A 20,681-nucleotide genomic window follows, 5' to 3' on the forward strand; every position below is an offset into this window, starting at 1 on the left:
TATCTTCTGGGGTTAAAGCACTGCTTCAGACTTCCCACCGCTCCCTAGTTTCAACATCCCGGAAACCGATCCTATTCCACAGCAAAATGTTTTAGTGTCACTTACTCGGTCGAAAGATGAATGGATCGCCTGTAGAGTAAACAAAAAATTGAATTTAAATTCGCCTGTTTCTACGGAGATTTAACTTACATATGTAGATAGCCAGTTCCAAGCACAGATCTTCCTATTAAACCCCTTGCCAGCTCCAAAGGATGCCTGAAACGTCCACGATGGCACAGGAAACTGTAACGATCGACGCTTAGCCTACCGAAAATTTAGACTCACTTGAAAGCTCAACACAAATATGATTGACGGAGCGCGCTGGGAAATGACAACCTCTAGAATATTAGTTTATCTCAAACTGATTTTCAGGTTTTTTTTTTAACAAGCAACAATTTAGGTTAAATTAGGTTGTTAAATTAGTTGAAATAACCTAGAAACCTAATTTAAATTATGAAACACATCGAAATTAAATACAACCCAATTTATGATTGAAACTAACTAAAATCCTTGATTGAAACAAGCATAATCAAGGTTGTATTAACCATACATTTAAAGGTAGAAACAAATCAAAAAAGTTGTTTGTTCCAAATTATTTTTCGAGTTTTAAATTAAACAAACTAGACTTAACAACAACTAAAAGTTTAGTTTGAAATTCAACCAACATTTTGGTTGTTTCAAACTAGATCGTTTTTTCTCCGTGATCGACTGTTGATTATTACACTGGGCGATGTACACCATAGCCTCCTGTGTAATAAACAGGAGCGATGTAATTTCGTATCGACGTAATAAATTGGACGACGTAATCAGAGCAATGTAAAAGAATGTGATTCAAAAAGTACTTTTAAAATCGTTAAATTAAGTTTTTATGGTAGTTTTCTTTCATAAAGTTATTTGTATCACTTAATTCTGTTATAAATATATTTCTATAGAATATTTTGATAAAAACATATTAAACAATAAACAATTATATCTTTTCTAAATCGCGCAGCCAGATGTGCCACACCATCGGGCGTCCATTTTCTCACGTAAAGAGAAGGTTTCATTCAGCTACGGAAATGCCAGAATCCCATCTGCAGTACACACGGCTAAAGGCTACATGCTGATTGTAAATTCCTAGCGGAGCAGTTGAATTAATGACCTTCATGCACAGACGCACCAATTCTCTCTGTAGATTTACCGTCCAAGGTCCTATAAAAGAAAATCCATTGATTACACAGTTGATCTGAACTTTTATGGATTTCAGGTTCAAATTCTGAATCTTCTTCTTCCTCTTCTTCAATGGCTCTACATTCCAGCTGGAACTTGGCCTGTTTTTCAAATTAGTATTCTATTAGCATTTCCTCAGTTATTAATTTAAAGCTTTTCTATGTCCGCCATTGCATGAGTACGTATCTTGTGTGACAAGTACAAGGATACACTATGCCCAGGGTGTCGAGAAAGTTTCCAACCCGAAAACATCCTAGACCAGACCAAGAATTGAACTCGTTATCCCCGGATTGGGAATCATACGCCGTTGCTCGCAAGGCTACTGGAGACCCCTTCTGAATCCACTAATTTCAATACTAAAATAACAGCGATTTTGATGGGAATCATTAAGGGATTGCAATTCCGATGGGAAACTTCCAAAGACTCCAACGGGAATGATTAAAGGTTGCCGACTTGAATCCTTGAGGGATTCCGCAGAATCCTTGTGTAATTTTGACGGGAATCCTTTAGGGCTTCCGAGTGGAATATTTTGGGGATTCCAGCGGGACTCTTTTAGGGATTGCGATGGGAAACATTTAGGATTTCCGATGGGAAATCTTCAGAGATGTCGACGGGAATTCAAACAGATTCCAACGGGAATCCATAATGGATTTTGAAGGGAATCCTTTGAGGGTTCTGACGCGCAGGACGCGCATACTTGAGGGATTCCGACGGAAATCTTTTAAAAATCCTTACGGGAATCCTTCAGAGATCCCGATGGGAATCCTTGGGGGATTTGGACGGAAATCCTCGCAGGATTCCGACGAGAATTTTTTAGGGATTCCAATGGAAATTCTTTAAGGATTCCGACAGGAACTAATTAGCGTTTTTATTCATTTAAGGATTGCGATGGGAAACATTCAAGAATTCCGATCGAAAATCTTAAGAGATTTCTCGCTTAACTTTTCAAAAGGACCTAAGTAACATTTTTTCATGATTTTTTTTGAATACTGCAATCAATAGCTTTCATGTTGTTCTGTTGATTGCGCTATTCAAATTAATTCATGAAAAAAATGTTACTTAGGTCCTTTTGAAAAGTTAAGCGAGATTTCGCCGGGAATATTTTAGAGATTCCGACTGGACAACTAAAATTTTCGTTTCTCAGTACCTCTCTCCGATGATTTGAGGAACCGAATTTTGCAAAACCCAACTGACAAAAGTTTTGAAATTTCTCAACGATCATTTTGATGTAATAAAAAGTATATATGTGACCAAGTATGTGACCGCATTAAATTTTGAAGGTAGTTTTCCAAATTCCACACAAAAATTACCATTTCGGGAGAGTAGTCAACACCGCGCAGAGCAGAAAAGAAGCGATGAGAGCGACAGAAGCCCGCCAAAATTCCTCCGGGAATTCCTCCGGAAGTTCCTCCGGGAATTCCTCCGGAAGTTCCTCCGGGAATTCCTCCGGAAGTTCCTCCGGGAATTCCTCCGGAAGTTCCTCCGGGAATTCCTCCGGAAGTTCCTCCGGGAATTCCTCCGGAAGTTCCTCCCGGAATTCCTCCGGAAGTTCCTTCGGGAATTCCTCCGGAAGTTCCTCCGAAAGTTCCTCTGGGAATTCCTCCGGAAGTTCTTGCGGGAATTCCTCCGGAAGTTCCTCCGGGAATTCCTCCGGAAGTTCTTCCGAATTCCTCTGAAAGTTCCTCCAGAAACTTCTCCAGGAATTCCTCCGAAAGTTCCTCCGGAATTCCTCCAAAAGTTCCTCCGGGAATTCCTCCGGAAATTCCTCCGGGAATTCGTCCGGAAGCTCCTCCGGGAATTCCTCCGGAAGTTCCTCCGGGAATTCCTCCAAAAGTTCCTCCGGGAATTCCTCCGGAAGTTCATCCGGGAATTCCTCCGGAAGTTCCTCCAGGAATTCCTCCGGAAGTTCCTCCGAAAATTCCTCTGGGAATTCCTCCGGAAGATCTTGCCGGAATTCCTCCGGGAATACCTCCGGAAGTTCCTCCGGGAATTCCTCCGGAAGTTCCTCCGGGAATTCCTCTGAAAGTTCCTCCGGAAGCTCCTCCGGGAATTCCTCCGAAAGTTCCTCCGGGAATTCCTCCAAAAGTTCCTCCGGGAATTCCTCCGGAAGTTCATCCGGAAATTCCTCCGGAAGTTCCTCCAGGAATTCCTGCGGAAGTTCCTCTAGGAATTCCTCCGGAAGTTCCTCCAGGAATTCCTCCAGCAATTCCTCCGGAAGTTCCTCCGGGAATTCCTCCGGAAGTTCTTCCGGGAATTCCTCCGGAAGTTCTTCCGGGAATTCCTCCGGAAGTTCTTCCGGGAATTCCTCCGGGAATTCCTTCGTAAGTTCTTCCGGGAATTCCTCCGGAAGTTCTTCCGGAAGTTACTCCGGAAGTTCTTCCGGAAGTTACTCCGGAAGTTCTTCCAGAAGTTCCTCCGGAAGTTCTTCCGGAAGTTCCTCCGGAAGTTCTTCCGGAAGTTCCTCCGGAAGTTCTTCCGGAAGTTCCTCCGGAAATTCTTTCGGAAGTTCCTCCGGGAATTGCTCCTGAAGTTCCTCCGAAAGTTCCTCTGGGAATTCCTCTGGCAGTTCTTGCGGGAATTCCTCAGGAAGTTCCTCCGAATTCCTCGGAAGTTCCTCCAGGAATTCCTCCGGGAATTCCTCGGAAGTTCTTCCGGGAATTCTTCGGAAGTTCATCCGGAATTCCTCCGGAAGTTCCTCCAGAATTCCTCCGGAAGTTCCTCCGGAATTCCTCCGGAAGTTCCTCCGAATTCCTCCGGAAGTTCCTCCGGAATTCCTCCGGAAGTTCCTCTGGGAATTCCTCCGGAAGTTCTTCCGGGAATTCTTCCGGAAGTTCATCCGGGAATTCCTCCGGAAATTCCCCCGGAATTCCTCCGGAAGTTCCCCCGGAATTACTCCGGAAGTTCCCCCGGAATTCCTCCGGAAGTTCCTCCGGGAATTCCTCCGAAGTTCCTCCTGGGAATTCCTCCGGAAGTTCCTCCGGGAATTCCTCCGGAAGTTCCTCCGGGAATTCCTCCGGAAGTTCCCCCGGAATTCCTCTGGAAGCTCCTCCGGAATTCCTCCGGATGTTCCCCCGGAATTCCTCCGGGAATTCCTCCGGAAGTTCCTCCGAGAATTCCTCCGGAACTTCCTCCTGGAATTCCTCCGGAAGTTCCTCCATGAAGTCCTCCGGAAGTTCATCCATGAATTCCTACGGAAGTTTCTCCGAGAATTCCTCCGGAAGTTCATCCGGGAATTCCTCCGGAAGTTCCTCCGGGAATTCCTTTGAAAGTTCCTTCAGGAATTCCCTCGGAAGTTCCTCCGGAAGTTCCTCCGGAAGTTCCTCCGGGAATTCCTCCGGAAGTTCCTCCGGGAATTCCTCCGGAAGTTCCTCCGGGAATTCCTCCGGAAGTTCCTCCGGGAATTCCTTCGGAAGTTCCTCCGGGAATTCCTTCGGAAGTTCCTCCGGGAATTCCTCCGGAAGTTCCTCCGGGAATTCCTCCGGAAGTTCCTCCGGAAGTTCCTCCGGAAGTTCCTCCGGAAGTTCCTCCGGAAGTTCCTCCGGAAGCTCCTCCGGAAGTTCCTCCGGGAATTCCTCCGGAAGTTCCTCCGGGAATTCCTCCGGAAGTTCCTCCGGGAATTCCTCCGGAAGTTCCTCCGGGAATTCCTCCGGAAGTCCCTCCGGGAATTCCTCCGGAAGTTCCTCCGGGAATTCCTCCGGAAGTTCCTCCGGGAATTCCTCCGGAAGTTCTTCAGGGAATTCCTCCGGAAGTTCCTCTGGGAATTCCTCCGGAAGTTCCTCTGGGAATTCTTCCGGAAGTTCCTCTGGTTATTCTTCCGGAAGTTCCTCTGGAAGTTCCTCCGGGAATTCCTCCGGAAGTTCCTCCGGGAATTCCTCCTGGAATTCCTCCGGAAGTTCCTCCGGCAATTCCTCCGGAAGTTTCTCTGGGAATTCCTCCGGAAGTTCCTCTGGGAATTCCTCCGGAAGTTCCTCCTGGAATTCTTCCGGAAGTTCCTACTGGAATTCTTCCGAAAGTTCCTCCGGAAATTCCTCCGGAAGTTCCAGAAGAAGGAACTTTCGAAGGCATAATCCCACTTGTCTTGCAAAATGCTGAAGTTGGATACCCATATTGCTAATATGGGGCGAAAATATTGAACTGGCAACTTCAAAGAAACCTGTTGAAGGCCATTTCTGGAACAGGTGTCACCAGTTGGGCAAATCACGAACCAGATGGCGGTAGTGAGCAAACGTCAAACTCAAGCAAATCCGATGCGCGCGCCACGAGTGATCGATTGGCCAACTAATGATTATTTGAATCGACCAGTAAATCACTGAGGGGCCCTCCTTAGCCGTGCGGTAAGATGCGCGGCTACAAAGCAAGACCATGCTGAGGGTGGCTGGGTTCGATTCCCGGTGCCGGTCTAAACAATTTTCGGATTGGAAATTGTTTCGACTTCCTTGGGCATAAAAGTATCATCGTGTTAGCCGCATGACATACGAATGCAGAAATGGTAACTTGGCTTAGAAATCTCGCAGTTAATAACTGTGGAAGTGCTAATTGAACACTAAGCTGCGAGGCGGCAATGTCCCAGGGGGATGTTCATTGGCATTGAAGAAGAAGAAGAAGTAAATCACTGAACGATGGAAATTTGACGAGTTTTATGTCTGTTTGTCTGTGCTCAAAGGATTCCATTCGGAACTCTTTCAGAACTCCGTTCGGAATCATCAATATTTTTGTTCAGAATCAGTAAGGATTTCGTTCAAAATTCTTAAAGTATTCCGTCCTGATTCCCCAGAGATTCTACTTGGTATCTTCAAAGGATTCCGTTCTTGATCCCAAAAAAATCTGCTCAGAATCCTCGGAGCACCCACAGGTTTCCTTTTGGAAACCCCAAAAGATTTCGTTCAGAATCTTCTAAAGATTCTGCTCAAAATCCCCAAAGGATTTCGCTCAGAATCCCAGAAAGTTTTTTGCTCGAAACCGCTGAAAGATTCCGCTTTCCAAGCAGGAGCGACGACCTCGATAACAAAACTTGGAATGAAGTTGCCTTGTATAAGAGGTAAAATACCAAAAATTAATATGCAAAATATATCAGACATAACATGCTTGGGTATTTTAATACCAAACCAATAATAATTTGTTATGCGTTTGGTATTTAAAAAAAAAGACAGAATCACCGTCTTCGACCAGAGGTCGCACAGACTGAACACTTAACATCTAGCATGAGACAACGGACAAGGACATTTACGCAACACCCAGCGGACCAGTGGAGAACTTTCGCTTTACGAAAAGTTCTCCTTACCGGGGCGGGAATCGAACCCACACTCCACAGCACATGCGTTTAGATGATTGACGTCAGGCAAACCGCACGGCCACGGAGCCCACTTGTAATAACAAAAACTATTATACCTGAAGTATTTTACTTTACTTTTTGGTATTAGTTCTTTGGTATTTTACTTGTTATGCAAGGCATGTTCATAACAGAGTAAAGTAAGATCCTGTTCGAAATTCTCAAAATATTCCGGCCGGAGCTCCAAATGGATCCCGTTCAGAATTTTCAGAGGATTCCGTTCCTAATCACCAATGGACTGTGCTCGAAATACACAAAACATTCCGCTTGTTACCTACAAGGGATTTCGCTCGGAATCTCCAGAGCATTCCATTCTGAATCCCTAAAAGATTTCCTTTGGAATCCACAAACAATTCCACTTAGAATCCCTAAAAGATTCCGCTCGGAGCGTACAGAGGTTTCCCATGAGGATTATGATTAGAACTCCCAAAGCATTTCTGCAGAATCCTCGAGGGATTTCATTTTCGTCCAAAAAAGATATCGTTCCGGGATCCAAAAGAATACAGTGCGGCATGCCAAAATTAGATGGAAATCTTATCTGGGATTCCCAAAGAATTTCGCTCGAAATCTCATAATAAGCATTCCGCTGGAAATCCCCAAACTATTCGCTCGGAACGCACCACAAAAGTTAAACTTAGCATCCAAAAAATATTCTGAACCCCAAAATAATTCTTCCGGAATTCTCAAAGGATTCCGCTCGTGATCCCCAAAGGATTTCAATCGAAATCACTCAAAGATTCCACTCTGAAGGAATACGCTCGAAAACTCACAGTATTCCACTTGGAATCCACAAAAGATTCTGTTCGGATTCACCACAATATCCTAGCCGGAATTCCCAAACATTTCCTTAAGGATACTGCTGGTAATCCCCAAAAGATTCAGTTCGGTATTCCCTGAGGATTTTGCTTCGAACCCATCAAAAAAACGCTTGAAATCCCAAACAGTTTCCTTGAGTCCCCAAACTATTCCCTAGAATTTCTATTAACGGATTGCAAGTATTAATTGCAAATCCTTCACGAGTACCATCCATAATTTAAAAAAAATCAAAGATGTTCAATTCGTATCCGTTTCTGTTTTGAATCATAGAAGTACTCCGTTCGGGATCGAATATGTTGAGAAAATCATTTGGAGATCTAACTTATTACTATGCACTTACGTTACACTTCCGGTCCGGTCAGGTCATTCTTTAGGAGTTCCAATAGATCAAGTGGTAGCAAAGTGATTCCTTTCAACCAGCATTCGAACCCGTTGCATTGCGCGGTGGAGCAAGTCAGATTTCTCGATAGTCGTTTCAAACACGCCGTGCACGTAAATGTAAAATCTGGAAAAATAGGGATAAAAAGTAAACTCTTATGTAGTAGTAGGTATATGAAAACTTACCAAGCTAGATTATTATGGACTTTTCCTTTTACAGTACAAATTGTATCCCGTGGTTAATGGTTCCTGATAGCGATCTGACAAGCATGAGAAGGTCCTATGTGAGCAGAGAGGTACGATCAGAAAGATGATGTACGCCCCCTTCGTATAGACTGCGTATAGTTGTCGGAGGTACACCGTGATTAGCCTGAAAAAAAAAGGAAATGGAATATAAACTACAATTATTTATAATCAGAACAAATAGGGTAAAATAATTAGTAATAGATATCTTTAAATAAAATTTCATAGAAAAATGTTTTTATTATGCTGTAATACTGTAACTAGGGGAAATGACGGCTTCGGCAGGTTTTGTTCTATTATTGTCAGAGGGTTTTTCTATAACAAATTATGCTCATATTTAGCCTAACAATTCTCTGCATATCAAGGCATATTGTGGCCACATTTCATAAAATTTGGTCAACAAAAACCCTCCTGGCAATAATAGAACAAAACCTACCGACGCCGTCATTTCCCCTATATTTACTATTTTACATTATACCCTAATGAATACTCACCATATTTATTTTCCATCAGCAAACATACTAAAAATCTGGATCTGTAAGAAATGGAAAGACTTTAATCAACGTTTCCAAATAATCCACTTTTATTATTATGTGTCTGTTCAGCTTACGAGCTTTATCACTTGATATAAATTAAACGAGATTAAGATGTGCGGATTTTGACATTTGTATACCTACTCCTCAAAAAGTGATTAAGCTTGTAAACTGAATAACCTACTAAATACTCACCAGAGAAATCAATTCAACGTGATGGTGCCGTGTTTGACCTTCGGACTCACCTCACGAAGCAAATCGTTCGACCAACCTACAAGCGAAGTTCAAATCCAGGGCTTCCGGAGTTTCAGACTCTACATCCGATCGCATCAGCATTGGTTGCTCAAGCCAGCCTTCGCAAAGTCGACAAGCAGCTGCCAGCAACTTCGGCAGCGTTGTACGGAACAGATTCATATATTTTGCCTCGGGCATCCTTTGCAAGGTCTCCGTCAGTTGCTCGCCGAAACCCATTTCAAAAAGACGGTGGCACTTTTGATTTTGCCTACAGGCCATGACAAAGATCACATCCAGCAGGATGTGAATGGCCGCAAACTGGGAATCCATCGAATGGCTTCAATCTTTTTAAAATCCTGGAGAACTTCAGCTTACTTGATCTTTCGTTTTACTTTTTCGAACAGCGGTATCAAAAAAGCAACCGGTTTACCTGAACCTTTTTTGGCCATTGCACATCGCGGCTCTCCAAGTCACCAGAAAACAAAAGGAGTTAAACTTGCACTTTGAATTATATATTGAGGATTGTCCGCCTGCTGTCCCGTAGTCAGAAATCCGCGTTTTTGTCTCCTTTGCCGTCGTCCTGTAACCGTCCCGTAACATTGATGGCAAATTATGCTTAATTAATGGCGGTAAGCTCCAACGAGGATAATACGAGAATCTCGTATTATCCTCGATTTCGTTAAGCACCAAGCGATATAATACGCGTTTTTAATCTCGGATTTCAACTTAATACGCCGTTTTTGGCGTATTAAGATAATCCGAGATTTTCTTGGAGTGGCTGCATGCTTGAATTTTCGATGAAACGCACACTAGTTTACCTTCTTGTCAATATAATTTCACGGCGGACAGACCCAAAACATAAACAAGTGGCAATCAGCAAAGGCAAGTGGAAAATTCGGAAGATTCCAGAATTCCTTATTTCATCCGCATCGCTTCAGCCATATACAATATTGGTAAGTTAATTAATAGTATATAAATAACTCCCGTAGGGAAAAAATTTAAATAGATGCTTTTTAAAGCATTTTCATACTCACTTTCATTTACCCATATTCTTTAACAGGCAGAAATTCATATCAACCAACGAAAAGATGGTACAGATTCTTCGAAATCCACAAAGGGAAGTATCCACGATTTTTGATGGCCGGAAGGGTTCATCCAGTATTTATCAACTTACGACCGGAAGAGCGTTAGAGGAAATATCCGTCATCATAGAAAATACATAGCATTGCGAAAGCGCTGATTTTCTAAAGGAACCCAGAACTGACCGCAGTGCCAGGACAGTGCATGTATAGTGAAAAATGAATCTTGTGACCCGAGGTACACCGGCGCTCCGACGAATAGAGGACGGTGCCGGTGCTGATTGCCGGACTGGTATTGTCATTGGTCTTTTCCGCTGACGTGCCGACGACTAACAGAGAACGATTCTCGCGAGTCTGCCTCTTTGACCCCAGGATGCCCTGCTGCTACTTCCGTCGATCGATTTATTTCTATTGATTAGTTAGATTAGAAATCATGTTATATTTATAATAATAAACTGGGTGCTGCGGATAGAGCCGCTTTTCTGTTTTCAAGCGAGTAGCGGGATATTTTGAAATCAATCCCATAAGCAAAATTATTTTGCAGTTACTTAGCTGTCAAACATTTCCCGCTCTTCGAATTTCTCTTTCCATGCTGCATGGAGGCGCACAAATGCGCAAGACTCTACATGACTTTTTGATGATTTACATACATTTCAGCTCCATGAAATTTCTGCTCTCGTGAAATTTCATAACGAGTGCTTTTAAATTGCATTCCTACTAATTTTCCACTCGAAATGTAATGTGAAAATATTTGTTACAAATAATACAAAACTCAAACTAAGTTTATTTTTATTTGTTTTCCCAAATAATAACAATACTTCTCAATATAGAATCTGAAACGAACATAACCACAATCTTCAATGTTTGGCTCCGGCACAATAGAAAATTTTGGCTTCAGTTTGACAACCAAATCGATTCTATCCGCACCACCCAGATAATAAACATATATTTTCTTAATCTCATACACAAATACGTTAGGATTATTGTTTTATTTTTAGGAAGTCTTCAAAATGATAGGTAATGGTATTGATTTCTTTGAGTTTTGATTTTTTCTTGGTAGGCATTACATCCTCTGGGAAATTGCTGTCTCGCGGCTTAGTGCTCATTTAGCATATTCGCAGAAATTAAACGCGAGGTTTCTAAGCCAAGTTACCATTTTTGAGTTCGTAGCCACGGCTGAAGAACATCTCTCTGCTATCGACTACCGAGCATTATTCTTATGCACTTTGTAATCTTTCCTATCAATCTTCATTAACGAACACGGTTCATTGATCTATAAAGCTAGTATAAAATCAGGAAATAAATTTGAATACCTGGAAAAATTTCTTAAGGTATCCAAAGCGAGTTTCACAAGGGTTTTCTGTGGAGCTCCTGGATGATTCCTGAAAGATTATTTCATGAATTTCTGGTAATATTATTATACCTGGAAGTGCTGCCCAAATTTTTGAAGAAACGCTCCGGCGATTCTTGGATAAGCTCTTGAGTAATGTCTGGATGGATTCCTTGTAAATACTTGGAGAAACTCCTGGTGAGTTCCTGCAAGATGTCTTGTGGAGCTTCATGCGAAATTCTTGGGAAATTCCTAGAAAGTTACTCAGGAGCTGTTGGAGAATGCAGGGAGATTTTTTTGAAGAGAATTCCCGGGGAATGTCTGAAGGATTTCTTCTGAAATTGTGGAAGAATTTCTGTGACATTACTGGTCGAATTCTGGTGGAACCGTGGAAAAAAAAATCAGGTAATTCCTTAAAAAATTCTCTAAGCTTTCTCGAGGGAGTCCCTCTAAGAATTCTTGCGTAAGTTTCTCCAGCCATTCCAACGGTAGTACCTCTAGGAATTCCTACGGAAAATCGTAAAAAAAATCTCCGCGTAGTACCTCCACGAATTCCTTCGGAAGTTCATCCAGAAATTCCTTCGAAAGTTTCTCCAGCAATTCTTTCGGTAGTTAATTATTGAATTCCTTCCAAAATTCCTCCAGAAATTCCTTCGGAAGTTACTCCAGGAATTGCTTTGAAAGTTCCTGCAGGAATTCATATGGGCGTTCCTCCAAGAGTTCCTTAAGAAGTTCCTTTAGGAATTCTTCGGAAGTTCCTGCTGAAGTTTCTTCAAGATTGCCTCGGTTGCTCCAGAAAATCCTCCGAAATTTCCTCCTGAAGCTCCTCCCGAAAATCCTTCGGAAGTTCCTCCAGAAAATCCTCCGAAAGTTTCTTCAGGAATTTCTCCGGCAATTCCTCAAAAAATCCTCCGGAAGTTCCCCAGGGAATTCTTCCGGAAGTTCCTTCAGGAAGTTCCTCCGGAAATTCATCGAGGAACACATCGGAAAGTTCCTCCAGGAATTCCATAGAAATATCTTTTAGGAATTCCCATGGAAGTTCCTTCGGAAGTCCCTCTAGGAACTCTTTTAAAAGTTTCTACAAGAATTCCTTCAAAAAATCCCCAGAAAATCCTCCGGGAGTTCCTCCAGGAATTCCTTTGGAAGTTCCCCCAGGAATTCCTTTGGAAGTTCCACCAGGAATTCCTCCAGATGTTTCTTGGAAAGATCATCCAGGAATTCTTCAAAAAAGTTCCTCTAGGAAATCCTCCGAAAGTTTCTCCAGGAACTCCTTTGGAAGTTCCTCCGGAAATTTCTTTACGACTCCTCAAGGAAATTCCGGAGAAATTCCTCCAAAAGTTCCCTAGGATTCTTTCGGAAGTTTCATGAGGAATTTCTCCGGAAGTTCCATGAAGAATTACTCCGGAAGTTTCTTGAGAAAATCCTCCAGAAGTTCCATGAGAAATTCCTCCGGAAGTTCCATGGAGGAATTCCTCCGGAAGTTCCATGAGGGATTCCTCCGAAAGTTCTATGAGGAATTCCTCCGGAAGTTCCATGAGGAATTCCTCAGGAAGTTCCATGAGGAATTCTTTTGGATGTTTCATGAGGAATTCCTCCGGAGGTTCCATTTCTCCAAAAGTTCCTCTTAGTATTCCTTAAAGATTTTCCTGCAATTCTCACAGAAGTTCATCCTGGAATGCCTCGAGAAGTTCTTCTGGAGGAATTTCTCTAGAAACTTCAGGAATTCCTCAAGGAGCTTCCGGATGAATTCCTCAAGAAACTTCCGGAGGAATTCCTCAAGGAACTTTCGGAGGAATTCCTCAAAGAACTTCCGGAGGAATTCCTCAAGGAACTTCCGGAGAAATTCCTCAAGGAGCTTCCGGAGGAATTCCTGGAGGAACTTTCGGAGGGATTCCTAAAGGGAATTCCGGAGGTATTCCTCAAGGAACTTCCGGAGGAATTCCTCAAGGAACTTTCGGATGAATTCCTCAAGGAACTTCCGGAGGAATTCCCCAAGGAACATCCGGAGGAATTCTTCAAGGAACTTCCGCAGGAATTCCTTAAGGAACTTCCGGAGGAATTCCTCAAGGAACTTCCGGAGGAATTCCTCAAGGAACTTCCGGAGGAATTCCTCAAGGAACTTCCGGAGGAATTCAATTCAATTCCGCAAAAATTCCTCCGAAAGTTCCTTGAAGAATTCCTCCGGAAGTTCCTTGAGAATTTCCTCTGGGAGTTCCTTGAGGAATTCCTCCGGAAGTTCCTTGAGAATTTCCTCTGGGAGTTCCTTGAGGAATTCCTCCGGAAGTTCCTTGAGGAATTCCTCCGGAAGTGCCTTGAGGAATTCCTCCAGAAGTTCCTTGAGGAATTCCTCCGGAAGTTCCTCGACGAATTATTCCGGAAGTTCCTTGAGGAATTCCTCCGGAAGTTTCTTGAAGAATCCATCCGGAAGTTCCTTGATTCTTAATTCCCCAAGGAACATCCGGAGGAATTCCTCAAGGAACTTCCGCAGGAATTCCTTAAGGAACTTCCGGAGGAATTCCTCAAGGAACTTCCGGAGGAATTCCTCAAGGAACTTCCGGAGGAATTCAATTCAATTCCGCAAAAATTCCTCCAAAAGTTCCTTGAGAATTTCCTCTGGGAGTTCCTTGAGGAATTCCTCCGGAAGTTCCTTGAGGAATTCCTCCGGAAGTTCCTTGAGGAATTCCTCCGGAAATTCCTTGAGGAATTCCTCCGGAAGTTCCATCAGGAATTCCTCCGGAAGTGCTTCGAGGAATTCCTCCAGAAGTTCCTTGAGGAATTCCTCCGGAAGTTCCTCGAGGAATTATTCCGGAAGTTCCTTGAGGAGTTCCTCCGGAAGTTTCTTGAAGAATTTATCCGGAAGTTCCTTGAGGAATTCCTGAAGTTTCTTGAGGAATTCCTCCGGAAGAACTTCTCGAGGCATTCCAGGATGAACTTCTGTGGGAATTGCAGGAGGAACTTTTGGAGGAATTCCAGAAGGAACTCCTAGAGGAATACCAAGAGGAACTTTTGGAGGAATTTTTGGAGGAACTTCAGGAGCAACTCCTGAGAAATTCTAAAGTGAACACCTGGAGAAATTCCAATAGGAATTCCTGAATGAATTCCAGGAGGAACTCCTAGAGGAATATCATGAGGAACTCCTATAGGAATTCCTGAAGGAACTCCTGGAAAAATTCCAGCAGGAATCCCAGGAAGAAGTTCTGCACGAATTCCTGGAAGAACTTCTGGAGGAACTCCTGGAGGAATTCCAGGAGGAGCTCCAGGAGCAACTTTTGGAGGAGTTCCAGTGGGAACTCCTGGTGGAATATCAGGAAGAACTCCTGGTGGAATTTCACAAGAAACACTTGGAAGAACTCCAGGAGGAACTTGAGGTGTAGTTCCATGAGGAACTTCTGGACGAATTATGAATTACTTCGAGAAACCTTGTTGTAAGTTCCTTGAAGAATTCCTCCTCCGTTAGTTCTTTGAGGAATTCCACCGGAATATTTCTTGAAGAATTCCTCCGGAAGTACCTTAAGCAGTTCCTCAGAAAGTTCCTTAAGGAATTCCTCCGAAAGTTTCTTGCGGAATTCCTCCGGAAGTTCCTTGAAGAATTCCTCCGGAAGTTCCTTGAGAAATTCCTCTGGGAGTTCCTTGCGGAATTCCTCCGGATGTTCCTTGAGGAATTCCTCCGGATGTTCCTTGGCTAATTCCTCCGGAAGTTCTTTGAACAATTCCTCCGGAAGTTCCTTGAAGAATTCCTCCGGAAGTTCCTTGAAGAATTCCTCCGGAAGTTCCTTGAGGAATTCCTCCGGAAGTTCCATGAGGAATTCCTCCGGGACTTCCTTGAGGAATTCCTCCGGAAGTTCCTTGAGGAATTCCTCCGGAAGTTCCTTGAGGAATTCCTCCGGAAGTTCCTTGACGAATTCCTCCGGAAGTTCCTTGAGGACTTCCTCCGGAAGTTCCTTGAGGAATTCCTCCGGAAGTTCCTTGAGGAATTCCTCCGGAAGTTCCTTGAGGAATCCCTCTGGAAGTTCCTTGAGGAATTCCTCCGGAAGTTCCTTGAGGAATTCCTCCGGAAGTTCCTTGATGAATTCCTCCGGAAAATCCTTGGGGAATTCCTCCGGAAGTTCCTTGAGGAATTCCTCCGGAAGATCCTTGAGGAATTCCTCCGGAAAAGCCTTGAGGAATTCCTCCGGAAAAGCCTTGAGGAATTCCTCCGGAAAAGCCTTGAGGAATTCCTCCGGAAAAGCCTTGAGGAATTCCTCCGGAAAAGCCTTGAGGAATTCCTCCGGAAGTTCCTTGAGGAATTCCTCCGGAAGTTCCTTGAGGAATTCCTCCGGAAGTTCCTTGACGAATTCCTCCGGAAGTTCCTTGAGGAATTCCTCCGGAAGTTCCTTGAGGAATTCCTCCGGAAGTTCCTTGAGGAATTCCTCCGGAAGTTCCTTGAGGAATTCCTCCGGAAGTTCCTTGAGGAATTCCTCCGGAAGTTCCTTGAGGAATTCCTCCGGAAGTTCCTTGAGGAATCTCTCTGGAAGTTCCTTGAGGAATCTCTCTGGAAGTTCCTTGAGGAATTCCTCCGGAAAATCCTTGAGGAATTCCTCCGGAAGTTCCTTGAGGAATTCCTCCGGAAGTTCCTTGAGGAACTCCTCCGGAAGTTCCTTGAGGAACTCCTCCGGAAGTTCCTTGAGGAACTCCTCCGGAAGTTCCTTAAGGAATTCCTCCGGAAGTTCATCGGGGAATTCTCCCGGAAGTTCCTTGAGGAATTCATTCGGAAGTTCCTTGAGGAATTCATTCGGAAGTTCCTTGAGGAATTCATCCGGAAGGTCCTTGAGGAATTCGTCCGAAAGTTCCTTGAGGAATTCCTCCGGAAGTTTCTTGAGGAATACCTCCGGAATTTCCTTGAGGAATCCCTCCGGAATTTCCTTGAGGAATCCCTCCGAAAGCTCCTTGAGGAATTTCACCCGAAGTTCCTTGAGGAATTCCTCCGGAAGTTTCTTAAGGAATTCATCCGGAATTTCCTTGAGGAATTCGTCCGAAAGTTCCTTGAGGAATTCCTCCGGAAGTTCCTTGAGGAATTCCTCCGGAAGTTCCTTGAGGAATTCCTCCGGAAGTTCCTTGAGGAATTCCTCCGGAAGTTCCTTGAGGAATTCCTCCGGAAGTTCCTTGAGGAATTCCTCCGGAAGTTCCTTGACGAATTCCTCCGGAAGTTCCTTGAGGAATTTCTCCGGAAGTTTCTTGAGGAATTTCTCCGGAAGTTTCTTGAGGAATTCCTCGGAAGTTCCTTGAGGAATTCCTCCGGAAGTTCCTTGAGGAATTCCTCCGGAAGTTCCTTGAGGAATTCCTCCGGAAGTTCCTTGAGGAATTCCTCCGGAAGTTCCTTGAGGAATTCCTCCGGAAGTTCCTTGAGGAATTCCTCCGGAAGTTCCTTGAGGAATTCCTCCGGAAGTTCCTTGAGGAATTCCTCCGGAAGTTCCTTGAGGAATTCCTCCGGAAGTTCCTTGAGGAATTCCTCCGGATGTTCCTTGAGGAATTCCTCCAAAAGTTCCTTGAGGAATTCCTCCGGATGTTCCTTGAGGAATTCCTCCGGATGTTCCTTGAGAAGTTCCTCCGGAAGTTCTTTGAGAAATTCCTCCGAAAGTTCTTTAAGGAAGTCCTTTGTAAGTTCCTTGAGGAATTCCTCCTGAAGTTCCTTGAGGAATTCCTGCTGAAGTTCCTTGAGGAATTCCTCCGGAAATTCCTTGAGGAATTCCTCCGGAAGTTCCTTGAGGAATTCCTCCGGAAGTTCCTTGAGGAATTCCTCCGGAAGTTCCTTGAGGAATTCCTCCGGAAATTCCTTGAGGAATTCCTGAAGTTCCTTGAGGAATTCCTCCGGAAGTTCCTTGAGGAATTCCTCCGGAAGTTCCTTGAGGAATTCCTCCGGAAGTTCCTTGAGGAATTCCTCCGGAAGTTCCTTGAGGAATTCCTCCGGAAGTTCCTTGAGGAATTCCTCCGGAAGTTCCTTGAGGAATTCCTCCGGAAGTTCTTGGAGGAATTCCTCCGGAAGTTCCTTGAGGAATTCCTCCGGAAGTTCCTTGAGGAATTCCTCCGGAAGTTCCTTGAGGAATTCCTCCGGAAGTTCCTTGAGGAATTCCTCCGGAAGTTCCTTGAGGAATTCCTCCGGAAGTTCCTTGAGGAATTCCTCCGGAAGTTCCTTGAGGAATTCCTCCGGAAGTTCCTTGAGGAATCCCTCGGAAGTTCCTTGAGGAATTCCTCCGGAAGTTCCTTGAGGAATTCCTCCGGAAGTTCCTTGAGGAATTCCTCCGGAAGTTCCTTGAGGAATTCCTCCGGAAGTTCCTTGAGGAATTCCTCCGGAAGTTCCTTGAGGAATTCCTCCGGAAGTTTCTTGAGGAATTCCTCGGAAGTTCCTTGAGGAATCCCTCGGAAGTTCCTTGAGGAATTCCTCCGGAAGTTCCTTGAGGAATTCCTCCGGAAGTTCCTTGAGGAATTCCTCCGGAAGTTCCTTGAGGAATTCCTCCGGAAGTTCCTTGAGGAATTCCTCCGGAAGTTCCTTGAGGAATTCCTCCGGAAGTTCCTTGAGGAATTCCTCCGGAAGTTCCTTGAGGAATTCCTCCGGAAGTTCCTTGAGGAATTCCTCCGGAAGTTCCTTGAGGAATTCCTCCGGAAGTTCCTTGAGGAATTCCTCCGGAAGTTCCTTGAGGAATTCCTCCGGAAGTTCCTTGAGGAATTCCTCCGGAAGTTCCTTGAGGAATTCCTCCGGAAGTTCCTTGAGGAATTCCTCCGGAAGTTCCTTGAGGAATTCCTCCGATTTGAAATTCGAAGTTCTTCCTTGAGGAATTCCTCCGGAAGTTCCTTGAGGAATTCCTCCGGAAGTTCCTTGAGGAATTCCTCCGGAAGTTCCTTGAGGAATTCCTCCGGAAGTTCCTTGAGGAATTCCTCCGGAAGTTCCTTGAGGAATTCCTCCGGAAGTTCCTTGAGGAATTCCTCCGGAAGTTCCTTGAGGAATTCCTCCGGAAGTTCCTTGAGGAATTCCTCCGGAAGTTCCTTGAGGAATTCCTCCGGAAGTTCCTTGAGGAATTCCTCCGGAAGTTCCTTGAGGAATTCCTCCGGAAGTTCCTTGAGGAATTCCTCCGGAAGTTCCTTGAGGAATTCCTCCGGAAGTTCCTTGAGGAATTCCTCCGGAAGTTCCTTGAGGAATTCCTCCGGAAGTTCCTTGAGGAATTCCTCCGGAAGTTCCTTGAGGAATTTCTCCGGAAGTTTCTTGAGGAATTCCTCCGGAAGTTCCTTGAGGAATTCCTCCGGAAGTTCCTTGAGAAATTCCTCCGGAAGTTCCTTGAGGAATTCCTCCGGAAGTTCCTTGAGGAATTCCTCCGGAAGTTCCTTGAGGAATTCCTCCGGAAGTTCCTTGAGGAATTCCTCCGGAAGTTCCTTGAGGAATTCCTCCGGAAGTTCCTTGAGGAATTCCTCCGGAAGTTCCTTGAGGAATTCCTCCGGAAGTTCCTTGAGGAATTCCTCCGGAAGTTCCTTGAGGAATTCCTCCGGAAGTTCCTTGAGGAATTCCTCCGAAAGTTCCTTGAGGAATTCCTCCGGAAGTTCCTTGAGGAATTTCTCCGGAAGTTTCTTGAGGAATTCCTCGGAAGTTCCTTGAGGAATTCCTCCGGAAATTCCTTGAGAAATTCCTCCGGAAGTTCCTTGAGGAATTCCTCCGGAAGTTCCTTGAGGAATCCCTCGGAAGTTCCTTGAGGAATTCCTCCGGAAGTTCCTTGAGGAATTCCTCCGGAAGTTCCTTGAGGAATTCCTCCGGAAGTTCCTTGAGGAATTCCTCCGGAAGTTCCTTGAGGAATTCCTCCGGAAGTTCCTTGAGGAATTCCTCCCAAGATTCCCTTCTTGAGAAATTCCTCCTAAAGTTCCTTGAGGAATTCCTCCGGAAGTTCCTTGAGGAATTCCTCCGGAAGTTTCTTCAGGAATTCCTCCGGAAGTTTCTTCAGGAATTCCTCCGGAAGTTCCTTGAGGAATTCCTCCGGAAGAACTTCTCGAGGCATTCCAGAATGAACTTCTGTGGGAATTGCAGAAGAAACTTCTGGAGGAAAGGAACTCCTTAATGAATACCAAAAGAACTTTTGGAGGAACTGCAGGAGCAACTCCTGAGAAATTCCAAAGTGAACATCTGGATGAATTTTAATAGAAACTCGTGAATGAATTCCAGGAGGAACTCCTGGAGGAATATCAAGAGGAACTCCTATAGGAATTCCTGAAGGAACTCTGGAAGGAAGAACTTCTGGAGGAACTCCTGGAGGAATTACAGGAGGAGCTCCAGGAGCATCTTTTGGAGGAGTTCCAGTGGGAGCTCCTGGTGGAATATTAGGAAGAACTCTTGATGGAATTCCACAAGAAACGCTTGGAAGAATTCCAGGAGGAACTTAAGGTGTAGTTCCATGAGGAACTTCTGGACTAATGACAGAATGAACTCCTTTAGAAATTGAAGGAAGAACTCCTAGAAAAATACCTGTACGAATTCCAGGATGAATTTCTGGAGGAGTTACAAGAGGAGCTCAAAAGGAATTGCTTGAAGATCTGCTGGTGAAACTCAAAGAATAACTAGCTTGAGCTTGAGCTTGAGCTTGATTGACTGCTCGTAGTTGCTACTCCATTATGACCAGATCAGCTGTTCTTGTACAGAGAACCAACAGATGTTTGCTTGGGACTAGCACACATCTTCAATGTACAAGTACTGGTGATATCATTTGTTAAGTCATACTGGCGGATGCCACGTCAGAATACAAGCCAATGTAGGGAAGAGGGGGAGGAGATGATGATGCTCGCAACTGCAAGCCGAATATACCTCTGCACTTACCACGAGTTCATTCGGTATTTATTGGGATTTTAAATTATGTTCGAGAGGCAGAGGTCCGTCTTGGTTAACGAGCTGCCAATGTGATGGAGATAGGAGGAAGCAACTAATGGAATTCTAATTGGATGTAGAAAACGAGCTTTTTGGTTTATTTCAAATTCTACTGCTACAAAAGATACTGCTAGACTAGTCAAGTTGAAGGTAAAGGAATAGAAATGGAAACGGTATTGAAGTCCATTTGCAGTTCTAGCGATTGCTAGAACATGAGAAACATAGAGAAAGATACAAAGTAGGATAATGGAACGGACCAGGGATTGAACCCACGACCTCCTGCATATGAGGCAGAAGCAGTAGCCATATGACTACCAAGACGGCTTTGGTGAAACTCAAGGAAGAACTATTGGAAAAACTGCTATTGGATTTCCTTCAGGAATTCATTCAGGAGTTTCTTTTGGATTTCATCAAGGATTTTCTCCTGCAATTAATTCATGAGTTCCTCCTGGAATCTACCGAGGAGTTAATCCTGGATTTATCCACAAGTTCTGTTTCAGGTGTTTCTTTTGAAATTCCTCTATTCCTTTTAGAAATCTTCTAGGATTTCCTCCGGCAGTTGCTTTTGGAATTCCTCCTAGAATTTCTTGAGAAGTTCCACTACATAAGGAAC

The 20,681-nt window shown here is 44.2% G+C and overlaps 1 long non-coding RNA gene across 2 annotated transcripts in view; it reads right to left on the reverse strand.

Annotated features, from left to right (window-relative positions):
• LOC134224277 (uncharacterized) overlaps positions 1–8,881 on the reverse strand; it is a 66,392-nt gene extending 57,511 nt beyond the window's left edge. Inside the window, exons 1-5 of one of the 2 annotated variants that reach the window (XR_009982892.1) lie at positions 8,743–8,881; positions 8,509–8,549; positions 7,958–8,141; positions 7,734–7,898; positions 947–1,230 (exon numbers count right to left, since the gene is read on the reverse strand). This is a non-coding gene — a long non-coding RNA (uncharacterized LOC134224277). Of the gene's footprint in view, positions 1–946; positions 1,231–7,733; positions 7,899–7,957; positions 8,142–8,508; positions 8,550–8,742 lie in introns of those variants that run through there. The other variant, XR_009982893.1, reaches the window with a different exon arrangement.
• Between the last annotated feature and the right edge of the window lie 11,800 nt (positions 8,882–20,681).

The sequence above is a fragment of the Armigeres subalbatus genome, chromosome 3 (assembly GCF_024139115.2).
Source record: "Armigeres subalbatus isolate Guangzhou_Male chromosome 3, GZ_Asu_2, whole genome shotgun sequence".
Lineage (NCBI taxonomy): Eukaryota > Metazoa > Arthropoda > Insecta > Diptera > Culicidae > Armigeres > Armigeres subalbatus.